General features: G+C 42.6%; 1 protein-coding gene across 11 annotated transcripts in view; it reads left to right on the forward strand.

Annotated features, from left to right (window-relative positions):
- SGMS1 (sphingomyelin synthase 1) overlaps window positions 1-13,913 on the forward strand; it is a 253,582-nt gene that overhangs the window by 10,518 nt on the left and 229,151 nt on the right. The window lies entirely within an intron of this gene.

The following is a 13,913-nucleotide window of genomic DNA, read 5'->3' on the forward strand; positions in this document are numbered from 1 at the left end:
TCCTTAATGCCCTTGCAAACAACGGTAAGCTAAGTCATATGTGCCAAGCTATGACCTTGGCATACTTGGGCCTCTGCTTCCTTATCTGTAAATGGAGAGTTTGGATTAGTTAACCCCTAGCCATCTGGCCTCCAGACTCGTAAGTCCTGTGATTTGGGGACTCATCATCAGTCGCTTATTATCCCGTTCATAGGAAAGAATCTTATTTCAGAACTGCCCTTTCCAATCCTATTTAGTTGCGTGTCCAAACCACTTTGTAGAAACAACAATAAGTGGTAGATTCTTCACTGTTTGTATTTCCAGGTGGTGATTGATTCCCCTCCTGGCAAGGTACTGTGTTTCCTGGAAAATAAGACCTAGCCGGACCATCAGCTCTAATGCATCTTTTGAAGCAAAAATTTACATAAGACCTGGTCTTATTTTACTGTAATATAAGACCGGGTTAATATAAAAATTAATATAATATAATATAATATAACATAATATATAATATAATATAATATAATATAATATAATATAATATAATATAATACCGGGTATAATATAATATAATATAATATAATATAATATAATATAATATAATATAATATAATGTAATATCAGACCATGTCTTATTAATTTTTGCTCCAAAAGACACATTAGAGCTGACGGTCCAGCTAGGTCTTATTTTCGTGTAAAATGTGGACTATTTAGTCTTTTAAAAGTTTCGTGCAAGCACACTATGTGAGTCCATGACAAACATTTTAACTAAAGTTATATGAGGACAAATTATAAGGGATGTGATGGTTAATCTCAGGTTATGGAATGGGGGCCCTGCAGCTAAGCTGGGAGAGTGGATGATACTCAAGTTGGGAATGGAGCTTCCATTTGGGGGATGGAAGAAAAAGGTCCTGGGGCAGGGTGGTAGCGAACAGACCTCAGAACACTATCCCCTAAGGAGATGGGGAGGTTGGCTAAAGGCGATGCCCCCCTCACTGTGGCAGCAGAGGCTGGAGAAGTCAGGAAGGGGAGAGAAACAACAGCGGATGGGAAGGGAAGTGCTTTGCCGAGAACTTTTTACCTTCCTGACAGACATAGGCTGCCAGTTGAGGGCAGATGTCTGCAAAGGGGGTGGGGCTGCAGATGTGCGTGAGGCCCAAAGAGAAGAGCAGTTTATTTCTCTTGAGGAAACTCAGAGGGGGAGGGAAATGTGTGAGGACCGGCAGGGCCGTAGCTGGTGAAGCTGCTCAGACAGGTGGAGGAGGAAAGCTGCCGCCTCGCATGCATGAGGAAAAGCCATGGGACCGAAAGGGCGTCGGAAAAGAAACAGCTCTCGTGGGAGAATCCATGGCCTTCCTCCCGAGTCAGGCTGCCCTGGTCCTCTGAGCTGGAGAGAGAGCAAGTGGGGACAGGTGTGACTGCCCTTTTGGAGCACTGGCGTTCTCTCACGTGAAATGGGAATGACAACCACTCTATCACAGCGTTGTCAGTTAGAAGCCCTTGGCAGATGCCTGCGGTAGTACAGGGCAGCATTCCCAGTTGTGAGGCGACCTTGGAAAGTGGCAGCAGCGTGTGACCCAGAGATTCTTCGCCCGAGGTGGAGGGACTGCTGGTTCCCTCTCTGCTCACTCGGGCATGTTGACCATTCACTTGCCTCGATGGCCGTGAGTGAGACAGCCTGAGGGCACTGGGACTGTCTATCTGTCCCCAGCTCTGTGGCTGTGTGTTGTTGAGATTTTCACCATGTGGACTGTGGGCGCTCCTCTTGTGTTTCTACCTGATGTTATCCTGGAGCCTGTCTGTGTTCCCCCTGGCTATTCATTCTCCTCACCCTAAGATCCCAAATGCATGAAATGTCCTGTGTATGTCATTGCTCTGGGGGAAGTCTTTTCCTAGGTGACCTGTCTCTCACCTAAGCCTTCTGAACCATTGGGACCAGCAGCTTTGACTTGGATGAGGCTAAGAGTACAATATAGTTGTGAACAAAGCCAAGCCTCTGTCTGCCTGGAGTTTTCTTGGTAATGGGGCAGACGCAATACTCAAGTCAGTGAATAGGTCGCATGCCAGGTGGTCAGAAAGCAAAGTCCCCTGTGCCGCCTAAGGGCTCTGCCACCCATTCCCGAGGTCGGTAATTTGACATTTGCCTTACCGCTGTTGTTGGAGTAGTGACACCTGAGTTACTCTGACAGGCTCTACAAAGTTGCCAGCAGTTGTGCTGGGCAGCAGTCCAACTTTCCATAGGGCGCTGAGCATGGCCGGCTTTCCCCCTCCCTTTGATTTTAGAAATAAGGACAGGGTGGTGAGAACAGTCTCAGGAACTCAGGAACTTTTCAGGCCTCCTTTTGCCCATTTGTTTGAGGGCTCTATCAGGGGTCCTGGGATGGGTTTCACAAAGCCACTGAAATCAAATGTATCATTTTAGGTATGTGCATTTTTCTGGGGAGAGTGTCTAAAGTTTTCATTAAATTCACCTGGAAGATCTCAGAAAGGTCCATTTTTATGGAAGTGGATAGAAAATTAAAATTGTGCCATTGAGGATCTGTATTGCTGTCTTTCGCCTTTTTACAGGAACTAATGATAAGTGACTGCTTTCAGGCAGGAGATAGACATATACATGCAGCCTCACCGCAGTTACGTGGAACTTGACATTTCTGTGTCTCACCGGTGGTGCAGGTTTAGTTATTCCTCTGAAGAAATGAGAAGCAAAATGATACAGCTAACTTAGTGGGAGAACACCCACTAAATGGGAACACAAGCTAACTTAGTGGGATAAAAGGGAGAGAGGCGGGTGTGATGGACAATGTGGTTTTGTTTTCTCTGAAGCAAGAGAGGAGGTTGAGCTTTGCAGGAGAGCAGAGGACCACCTGAGCAGATGCTGCTTCTCAGATTTCTGGGTCTGATGGGCACCAAAAATAGGTCTGAAGAGGACAGTTTAGGATTTTGCCTGTTGATGTCAAAGACACCTGTTTTAGAAGATTCCTCTGCTTGAGAAATCCACAGTAGTTTACCTAAATAATAAAGCTAATGGCAGTTGTCCTTCAAGGTAACGGTATAGCGGATAGCTTTTAAGAGGGATGGCATAGGTACTTACACACTATTTGATCCAATGGTTTTACTTCTGGGAGTTTATTTTAAGACCATTGTTCATCCCAGAACTGTTAATCATAGTGAAAAGTTGGAAACCTAAATATCCAGCAATAGGGGATTAATTAAACAAATTATGTTAATTAAACAAATACCTGCATAATGGAATATTAGGCAACCCTTAAAAATAATATCTAGAAGAATGATCATACAGAAAATTCTTAAACACTGGTTAGGTGCCTGCTATGAGCCAGGGACTTGCTGGGTACTCGTGACATAGTGATGAACTAGGCAGATATGGTTCCTGCCCTCAACAAGCTGATTATATTCTGCTAGGGAAATAGTGAAGCCATATTGACTTTCTCATAAAAACATTTTATAAATACTCAGAGGAGGACTACAGAAAAAATGACTCCTTAATAGGCAGTGTGACCCCCTGTGAAGTCTGATCAGGTACCGCTGTATACCTTACATCCCTGACTGAAATCACTGATGTTCTAGAAAGCCTGACATCATTAAGATGTCTTACTGTTGAACTGTCTCCCTGCATTCTTCCTTTCTCCCCAGCATGGTGCAAGGCTCTGTGGGTAGAAAGATGCAGTGGTGGTAGCATAGTCATTTTAGAAGTGGGTGATTTTCCTGCCTACTTCCTGGCTTCTGTTCCTTGTGCTGTAGTTGTCACAAGACTCATCACCAGCTCAACTGTAATTGCCTCTTGTTCACTGTCACCTCGCTTGGACCTCATGTTGTTCTGAGTCTTAGGCCTCTGATTTATTATCTTCTGTGGTGTTTGCAGCTGCGTGGAGTGGTGCTTTATTCTTAGAAATCATCTGGTTTAAATCCCTTCTTGCAGCCTGGTGAGGCCTGGATTGGAATCTGGGTGTCCTGATTTTTCCATGAGCATCTTTTCCACTGGGCAACAGCTGTGACCGCTCCCAGTCACCTAAGGGATGACTCTTCCAGGCAGATCTACTTTAAAAGTAGACATTTCAAATCGGTGACCCCACAAAGGTGCAATAAAGATCAATTCCTTCAAAGTCAAGGCAGATTTCTTGAGGAAGAAGAAATTAACCACTGTCTTTGGTAGTGTGGCCACTTGTCACAGTATTGAGATAAAGTAGAATTGCTGTTGGTGATGTTGTCAAGTTTGTAAAAGTGCTGTGTCTTTGCCAAACTTGGTGAGCTTCGCTGTGTGCCAGGCTGTGTCAGGCTCTCAGGGTCCACAGAGGAAGGAGCAGTGGGGGGTCTGCTTTCAAGAACTCCACTCCACAGAGGGCAGCCAAGAGATGAACCTGACGACAATGTGGTGTGATTAAATGCTGTGTGTACTAGTGATCAGGACTCAAGGAACTTTGGCTAACGAGTTCTGGAAGGCGTTCACTGGGGAGGGCAGGTGTGAGTGGACATTGAGAAGGGCCGGGATAGCCAGGGGCGCTGCTGGCCGTCTGTGAAGGGATCCTTGGGGTCTGCGCTGACTGCTCCAGCTGCTCTGCATTTACCTTTGAACCTCCGTTAGGTTCTCCTTTTAGAAAAACTTCTTTTTCTTCCGTCTCCTCCTCCCCTCCCCTTTCCCCCTCCCTTTCTTCTCCTGTTCCTTTTCCTCCATTTAGAAAATATGCAAGCAAAAAGAATGTCATAATCCTATCACCCATAGATGATAACTACTATTATTTTGGCATATAATCCTCCAGTCTTTTTTCTATAAATATTAGATGTGCACCGAATAAACATTTTGACCAAATGCTGAAAGATGGAATGGTAAAAGGAATACGATTTGCCAAAGCTAAATCTCAGTATTCTAGAATTGACTTTTGGGATACAAGCATAAACATGAGATTTTACAAAAATTATTACAGTATTATTAAATTATAATAGAGTCGGGCATTGTGGTCCAGGAACTTAATTTCTTAGCATGTATGATCAGTGCAGTGAACATTTGTGATATTGGGTAGAAATTGACTCACAGCGGAGGTGGACGAGGGAGGAGCAAGGGTCTTATTTATTTTGGTTTTTGAGTTATTATTGTTATTATTTTAGCTAGCCATCAATATAAACCACCATGAGTGATACTTTGTCTCCAGTTAATTAAACTTTTGTCAGATAACTGACTTCTTTCCTCTTTAACTCCTGGAACTAAAGATTTCCTTGGTGATTGTGATGCAGTTTCATTAAAATTATCACTCATGGCAGCTTTGTGCAGTGCTCACAGGAGGTATATATCTGAATAATCTCAGAAATAAAAGTAAGGTAATTGCCCTTATACAGTTTTTTCCCCCCTGACATTTTTGCATGCAAGTGCTGCTTCACACAACCAGTTGAGAGGAAAATTCATCCTTAAGCCTTGGCTCTGGGAGTGTGGCAGTGGAGCAGCATAATTGGCTTTCAAGATAACAAAACTGTTTTCCAAATCTCCGTCTGCATCTCAGCGTTCACTGCCTGCACACCAATTTCAGCACCTTCCCTGGAGAAGAATGACAGAAGAATCTTTACAGAAGTAATCTGTGAGAAATGTTTGCTCTCTCAAGGCATCTCAGTTTCTAATAATTGACTACTTTCCCTGCAAGCAACCGTTAGTCGTTAGTAAGCGTGCTCTTTGATACTGTTAGTAAGCTGGCTGTGTTGATACTGTTACCTGCAAAGTACAGTGGGCGAATTCCGTTGCATTCAAGCCGCCTTTTCCAATATGTAGTAACTGGCCATCCCATCCTATCTTTGAACATCTTACGTAAGTACATGACCAAATCCCTCCGTGTGATGTAGGGGTGCCACTCTTGTTGTCTTTGGGTGGAGGAGACTTTTATTCTGAGATGCATCTGGAATGCTCACCAACTTTTGGAAATGAATTTTCGGCTATGACCAGTAAATATTTGAACAATGTGCCTTGTTCAGATTGCTGATGTTGCCGTGCTATTGTGGTGTAACCCACATGGTAATCTAATCATTGGTCATACAACAGTTCGAGGATGCCAGAAACGACATTTGAAGAAAGCGTTCTGCTCTTTGGCCTTTCCGAGCGAAACCAAAGATCAGAGTTTGGCTAAGTTTGGAAGCTGAAAAGTTTTGGTGGATCCTTAAATATACATAGAAATAGACGTATATTTTATTTCTATAGGTTTAACATGTAATATTTCTAAGATGTGACTGAGAATGTTTTGAATCTAATATGCTTTTAAAAAATACAAACATTTTATTTTAATTAGTAAAATATTCATAACATAAAGTTTATCTCTTAAACCATTTTTAAGAGTACAATTCAGTGGCATTAAGTACATTCACATTGATATATAATCATCAACCACCATCCATCTTCAGAATTTTTTTATCATCTCGAGCTGAAACTTTGTACCATTAAGTATAATAATAACTCTCCATTCTTCCTCTCTTTCCCCAGCCCCTGGCAACCAACCATGCTACTTTCTTTGTCTATGAATTTGACTATTTTAGGTACGTCATATAAATGGAATCATGCAATATTTGTCCTTTTATGTCTGGCTTATTTCACTTAGCGTAATGTTTTCAAGGTTCATCCATCTCATAGCATATAACAGAATTTCCTTCCTTTTTTAAGGCTTAATAAATTCCATTGCATGTATGTATGGTATCTTATTCATTCAATTTTTAGTGGACACTTGGGTTGCTTCTGTCTTTTTGGCTATTGTGCATAATGCTGCTGTGAATCTGTTCAAATAAAACATCTTTCAATAGGCTTTTTTTTTTTTTTTAAATGAGAAAAAATATATGCCTTCTTTTCGTCAGTTTTACTAGAGGGAGGCCATATCCAAATTTGACCAAGGAAATGCCTGTCTCACGGACATGAAAACACCCAAGCACTTTCAGCAGTATTCAACTGAAAGCATTAGTATTTGCCTGAGGTCAAGAAAGCAGTTTCACAGTATTTCAGGACAGTCTCACCAGTGAACTTGGCAGCAACCTTGAATGAGGCCTGTCAGGGTTCTTGGAAAACAGCCTGGTGTTTTCATATCTTTTTCTATGATAGCTCTTGCTGGTCAGTATCTCAAGAGGGAAAATCTGGCAACCAAAATAGTGTTGGTTCCTCAAGTCAGTCTTAGCTGGTAAAATTCTCATCAGAACTCTTTCTGGATATGCAGATATGATTAATTTAAGTGGTTTGCTCGTCTGTGACCTGGTCTCACTGTGGCAGCTCAGGAATTTCTGTGTAGGGATGCCAGTCTGTTTGGGAGGGGATCTGAGATTCTGGGCTGCAAGCTATGTACACACAGCAAGCACTCTTGATGTAAAATTTTGCAAATCTGTGTGGTAGGAGGAACTTGATGGGGAATGTAGAGCAACACATTCTTCACCGACTCCTTTTGGTGGTCTGCTGGCTTGGTGCGCAGTCATCTCGCAACGACATGATTTAGGTGCTGTTTTGCAGAGATGTGGGAAATGAGGTTAGCCTCCTGTTTTGTGGTAAGAGAAGTGAAATGTTTTGTACTTGTACATGGTAGGTAAGAATCAGATATGATTAACTGTGGTTTAAACAATGCCAGTGGTCTGTCTGTGGTGCCAACACTTCCTAAAGGCACGTGATATATCTGAAGAGGGAGGCCGCTCTGTGAGTTTCCTGACAGCATTGCGGATTATATTTTTGTATCAAAAGTCTGTTTTCCTGCTGTGTGATCTTTCTTTTTGTTTAACTGTTTTTTGGCATCTGTCTTGGTCTTTTTACTGATAGGTATCTGTGTGGATTTGTAGAGTTCTGGAGTGGACTTTAAAAAGTGCTTAATTTAAATAGGTGACAAAATAACATGGAACAAAATAACATATGTGTTTGATACTTAGTCATATAATTTACATATTTAATCACTTTTGTCAACCAGGCAAATATTCTGCTACTTCAAAGAATAATAATATTCTAATAATGTAATACTGCCTGAATAAATTTTTTAGTTTAATATGAAAGATATAATCAGAGATGTGTCTCTGGGAAAAACGATGATTGGGGTCCCTTTGTCCCATGTCGATTTTTTGAGTGTAGCTAACTAACCTGGCGCTGCATCAGACACCTATGCCAACAATTGCCAGTTTGCAGTTGAAGTCTTTTGTGTTACGTGTTCGGTGGCTGAAAGTGTGGCTTTGGAGGTGTGCAACCTGCTGCATTGTGGCTCTCTGGCAAGTCATAATTGTGGTTCTGGTTGAGCCATAGCGGGTGGTGGTGAGAGTGTGGCAGAGCTGCAGGGCTCCTGCCCACATGCTCCCTGACGGACCAGTGATACCAGTGCTCTGTGTCTTTCCTGCTGCTGGCTCTGTGAGGGGAAACGAGGCGCCGCTCTCCAGGAAGTTATGATCAAAAGAGGAACACGAACAAATTTCTCCAGACTGCTTATGCTCACAGTGTCTACAGAGGGTGCCAAAAAAATGTACACACATTTTAAGGAAGAAAGAAAACTTCAAATTATTAAAATTGTAATAATATATACCGATAACAAAAGATGAATACAAGTCGTGCACGCATTTTTTTTGGTACTCCCCCCGCCCCTCCCCCGTATCTCTTCCATCTTCTGCTCAGCCCCTTTTACTCCGAATCTCCCCTTCCCGCTCCACTGAGATTGCTGAGCTAGCATTGTTTCTGACCCTATGTCACTGACTGCTTCTTCGTCCTCCCCCTCCTCTTCCACTGCTGTGGCACACCCTTCTTTCATTTCCCTTCCCCTCTCTGGGTCTTTGAGGCTCTCCACACCTCTGGTCCTTTCATCTGCCTAGTGGTTTCTTCTGTGACTTCTTCCGTGGCCCCTCTGTCTGGCTTGGACATGACTGGGGCCTGTAAATGTCCGAGGGTCAGCCCTCAGCCTGTGTGCGGCCGGGCATGTGCAGGCTCATCCAAGGGGAGCTGCCTGCTTGCTCTGAGGCGGGATGATGGGGGTCCAGCGGGAAGGGCACCATGGTTATATTATATTATTTGGTTTTGACTCAGCAAGTTCCTTACTGTCTGGGAGGTATCGTCAGAGCAGTTTAGGCTCCTTCGACTTAGACCGTGTGGGCAAAGTGATGGAGAAAGCAGAGAGCCTTTTGGGCACCGAGCCTCTATTTTAGGAATAAACTCTTGGGGTCAGAAATATCGATGTATAGATTAAATTTGACCTTTGTCATTTTATTATCTGTACTTCATTTCCAGGGTAGTTACTGTGAGTCCTACTGGAATAAACAATGGCATACATTTCAAGTTGTATGCTGTTCTTAATGTTTTGAAAATTCAGTAAATAATAAAATCTCAATCTGCTCACCTACACTCTGGTTTGTCCCATTCCTCTGTCTGCATGTAGAAGGCAAATTTTATATACTCTTCACAGTAACAAATTTTTAAAGATAAATAGTACTGGAAATTGACTTTAATAATTCTTTCATTTTTTAGAATGCCTTCAAGTGTTAATGGCTATTCAATTTAAAATAGTTACACAATATTTCTTTTATGACTGTAGACGATTGTACAGTTTACACTTGGTTTTATTTATTGCTTTGAGTTAACATTTGGAGGTAGTGTTTCTGATATCTCAAGACTGATTTCTTGTGTGTGTGTGTGTGTGTGTGTGTGTGTGTGTGTGTGTGAGATTTACTGAGCTGCCTGGTAGAGATTTTCTTTATCAGATCACTCATTTGTGGAGCCAGCAGTTTATGAAAAACGAGAGAGGGAATATCAGATATTGAGAGGCTTATATCATGATGTAATGAAAATAAAACCAAGGCTTTTGACTCTTGGCAGAGATGGGTTTGGGTGCCTCACTCTGCCAATCACTGGCAATGGGATATTGATCAAATTACTTGAGTTGTTTGAATCTTAATTTTCTAACATGGGGATAGTAATGCCCACCTTACAGTTTTGTTATGGGATCACGTCTGTAAATCCCCAGAGCACTGTAGGTGTACAGTACATGGTGACGGTGAGTACTAGAGCTTCCTCAGGCCACACTATATTAGAAAGCGGTTATGTTTTTGTTATTTTCTTTTATCATTTACCATTACAGAAGCTATGGAGGTAGATGAGGAAAGTCCAGACTGACCAAGAACCGTATTTTATTGTTCGATTGAATTTATTTCGTCCAAATGAGTGCATTTCCATGTTTTCTCCTGATGGCTTTTTCAGCTGTGGAGTATGATGTTAAAGACAAAACAGATTCCAATAAGACTTTTCTCTCTCTAGAACCTTTACAAATGGAATCAGTTTGACTAGTGAGTCCTTTTCCCAGGGAGTAGAAGCTTTACGTTTATTTTTTTTTCTCATTTTTATTATGAAACCATTTTAAACATACAGAAAAATAGAGACTAATATGATGAACATATATAACCAGCCCTCAACTTTACCAGATATTTTGTGTGTTTGATGTGTTTTGTTACATACATTATTTTTTAAAAACAACTATCCCACCTTCACTGGACTGTACATTTGGAGACCTTGCTGTCTGGTTCCCTGTTCTCTCATGCTTAGGACAGTGCTTGGTGAGTGGCAGGTGCCAAATAAACACTGTGTGTGCTTCTCCAGCTTCAGTGGCCTTCCCCTTCCGGTTCCCCAGAGGTAATACTATTACGGATAGCAAGCGATCGAGGAGGGAGAAGTGTCATGCTAGAGTCAGCCATAATATAAGGTAGGACAATTGAATTCGGAAATAGCTTCTATAGAAACCAGAATATTCTCCCTGCATTTGCAGAGCCAGAGTGACTGGTTATGAGATGTAGCAGCCATTGGAATGAAAGCAGACTTGGGGCAGGGCTTTGTATGGTGCCAGTACAATTGAGCCAGAGCTCAGCAGTGGGTACAATGTTTCTAGGGATTGAAGATAGATAGTTCAGGGTAGCTGGGACTCTGTTATCAGAAGGGAGTTACAAAAGAAGACTAAATGGCCAGAGACCAAGACTATTGAGCTCTTAAGACATGTAAGTAATAGTCCTAGGCCTTTAATGGAGCAGTATAGCATACTAGATGAAAAGCTGATCTTTTGGAAACATACCATCCTGGATTCAAGTTTAATTCCTTCTTTGTTTGACTGTGTGGCCTGGCGTAAGTTGCTTACCCTCTCTGATGTAAGGGCCATTCTCACTTGGCTACTGAGAAGTTAAGCATGGAAGTGAGTTCTTGCCTCGACATTCTATTCTGTTTTAAGAGGCGTTCTTGCCTTTGAAAATTGAAAATAGGCAGCTAAACGATGAGAAATGTGATTTTTTTTTTTTGGTTGGTCACGGATGTATAGAATGACCTCATACATGAAGTCATGTACAAAGTGACTCAGTCAAAGTGAACTCATCTTACCTGCTAAATCTGCACTATTTTAGTATCTTGTAAAATGGCCATCCTCTTCTCAGTCGTCAGACAGAACCAGGGAGTCATCCACAATTCCTTTTCCTCTTCCCTGTGTCCTTCCAGTCCCCAAAGCAAGGTCATTTCACCTTTTTATTATCTCTTGCATTCATCTTCGTAAGCCCTCCTTACTTCCTACCTGGGTTTCTACTTAGCTATCCATTTCTGGCCTGTCTTCATCCTGTTCTCCCAGCTGCTGTCACAGTTCTCTTTCAAAATGACACGGCTGATCCTGTTGGTCCCCACTGAAATGTGTCTGTGGTTCCTGTGGCCCCCAGGAGAAGGCCTGAGCATCTCAGGGGAACACGTGAGTGTCCATCATTTATTTCTCCCTTGTCATCCCTCTCATCTACCCTTTCTCTTCCCTACTGGCTCCTTGCTTCCATGGCTTCTGCCCGTTTAGAATGCCTTTCCCCTTCTAATTCACTCATCTAATCTATTCTCATTTTTCAAGACTCAACTCAAGCATCTCCTCCTCTGTGAGGCGCCTGGCCGCCCTAACCCACCCAGCAGTCTGGGTTGAGTGTTTTCCCTCCTTTTGCCTCAGTAATTCCACCAAGCACACTGAGTTGTGACTGGCTCCTGAGCTGTTTCCACAGTAAATACACTTGAGAGCCTGTTTAGTGCCTAGCATGACACATATGAGGAAGCTCTCAAAAAAGATCAGTAGAATAGAAATGGATAAGAAATTACTTTTTTTATCATCCCCAAACCAGGAGGACAGACACGTTCTTTCTCACCACCTTTCTCTCTGTATCCATTCCAGCATCTGCTCAACAGCCCAGCTGTGATGGAAGAGAAGCATATGGTTGACTTGAAAGAGGCAGTTGGGATGTGATTATATGTGTTTGAAATATACTCATTCCCCCTACCCCCACAGAATAGCAGTAATGACGTCTTGTGTGTCTTTTTATTTGTATTCTGTTTAAATGCCTCCGCAGACATGATCTCATCCAGTGTGGGGCACTGGATGGGAGCCTGAGTGCTGGATGGGAGCACATGATTATCCCCTTTTACAGATGTGGAAAGGAAGATGAGGAGTGAAGACGTTTGCCCAAAGTGAGGGAGTTGTTCGTGGTGAAGAGACCAGGCTTTGAGCTGAAGTTGTCTGCTCTGTCTCCTCTTTCATGACTGGCAGAACCAGGTTAAATCAGGTTGATGTTTTCACATTTAATCATCAGAAAAGGAAATTGGCAGAAGTAGCATTGGAAAAGTTTTCTGTGTATTAACATTGCTTGCAGGTGTCAACCAGTGGTCGTTGGTGCCAATTCAATGCCATCAGGAATCCCCAATGTGGGGTGCGGTGAAGAAGGAAACTGTATTCAGTGCAAACAGCCTAGCTGTGATACAGCATGGCTGTGGAACAGCTCAATAGTATTACAGCTCAATTATGAAGCAGCACGGCTGGGGGGCAGAATGGCTGTGAAGCAGCCCTGGGGTGAGGTGACCCTGGGGCAAGGTAGGCCTTGGGCGAGTGCCCCCTCTGGCTAGACAGCTCTGCTCTGCCCCACCTGTTCTTCCCTGCTCCGTCCAGCAAGTGTCTTTGGTGTTACTGCTCCAGCTGGAGAAATGTAGTCCTGTCTTTGGTGGAAAGGGAAAGTGTGCTCCTCCAGTCAGAGGGGATCTGACTTATATAGAGAGAAGTCCCTGCCCCTGGTCCCCGATTGGCCCATCCTCATGCAAATGAGAACTGCAAAAGGCACTGTCATGATTGGTCAGAATGGAGCTGCTCTGATTGGTTGGTGAAGATGCTGATCGGGATAGTAATTATGTAGCTCTGATTAGGTGGGCGAAAGCTTCAGTGCAATTGGTTGAAATACAGTTGCAGGAACTCCTTTATAAGGGCTGATTCAGATGGCAGGAACATAGTGTAGGCAGGCAGTTAAGTGCAGAAAGCAGCAGTTCAGTTCAGGCTTTTCCCTGAAGTGTGGTTTGCCCCTGTTTAGGAATGCCTGTTAGGCTCTGCTTTTAAATTTGAGCTCAGTTAGCCACCAGGAGTCCTTCTTGGTAGGTATTTTGTTTCTCAGGATCCACACGGGTATACTTTTTATATGTTAATTTCCCTAATCTTCCTTCAATTCTGGTTAAGTGCTCAGAGTGGTATGTCTCACTGCGTGCATTTGGCTGAAAGAGCTGAGGTCCATTAAGGGGTTTTCTGGGGCCTGCTCTGAACAGAGGTGAAGGATTTGTTACATTTCAGTTGGTCAGTTTGGGAATATTAACTTCACACTGTTTTCCTGCTTTACAAACTAATAAGGTGACAACAATAAAATTTTAGTCCTTCTTAAGTTGTATTGTTTACATTCAATTAAATCCTTTAAAAATGAAATGTTGTATTCCATTCTAGAATTCTGGAATCTGCATAAATGGCTCTCCAGAACTCAACAGTCATATTCTTAATTTCCAGGAATTTCTAAATTTTGAAAATTGCAACCTCTGAAGTAAGCTGTTGTAGGAAACTACGCCTATATGTTTTATTAAATTCTAGGCTTCTAACAGCAAAAATGAAGGCAGTGAGATTGAAAATGCAAGGGCAAAA

Source organism: Rhinolophus sinicus, chromosome 15, assembly GCF_057876585.1.
Source record: "Rhinolophus sinicus isolate RSI-liver-muscle chromosome 15, RSI-T2T, whole genome shotgun sequence".
Lineage (NCBI taxonomy): Eukaryota > Metazoa > Chordata > Mammalia > Chiroptera > Rhinolophidae > Rhinolophus > Rhinolophus sinicus.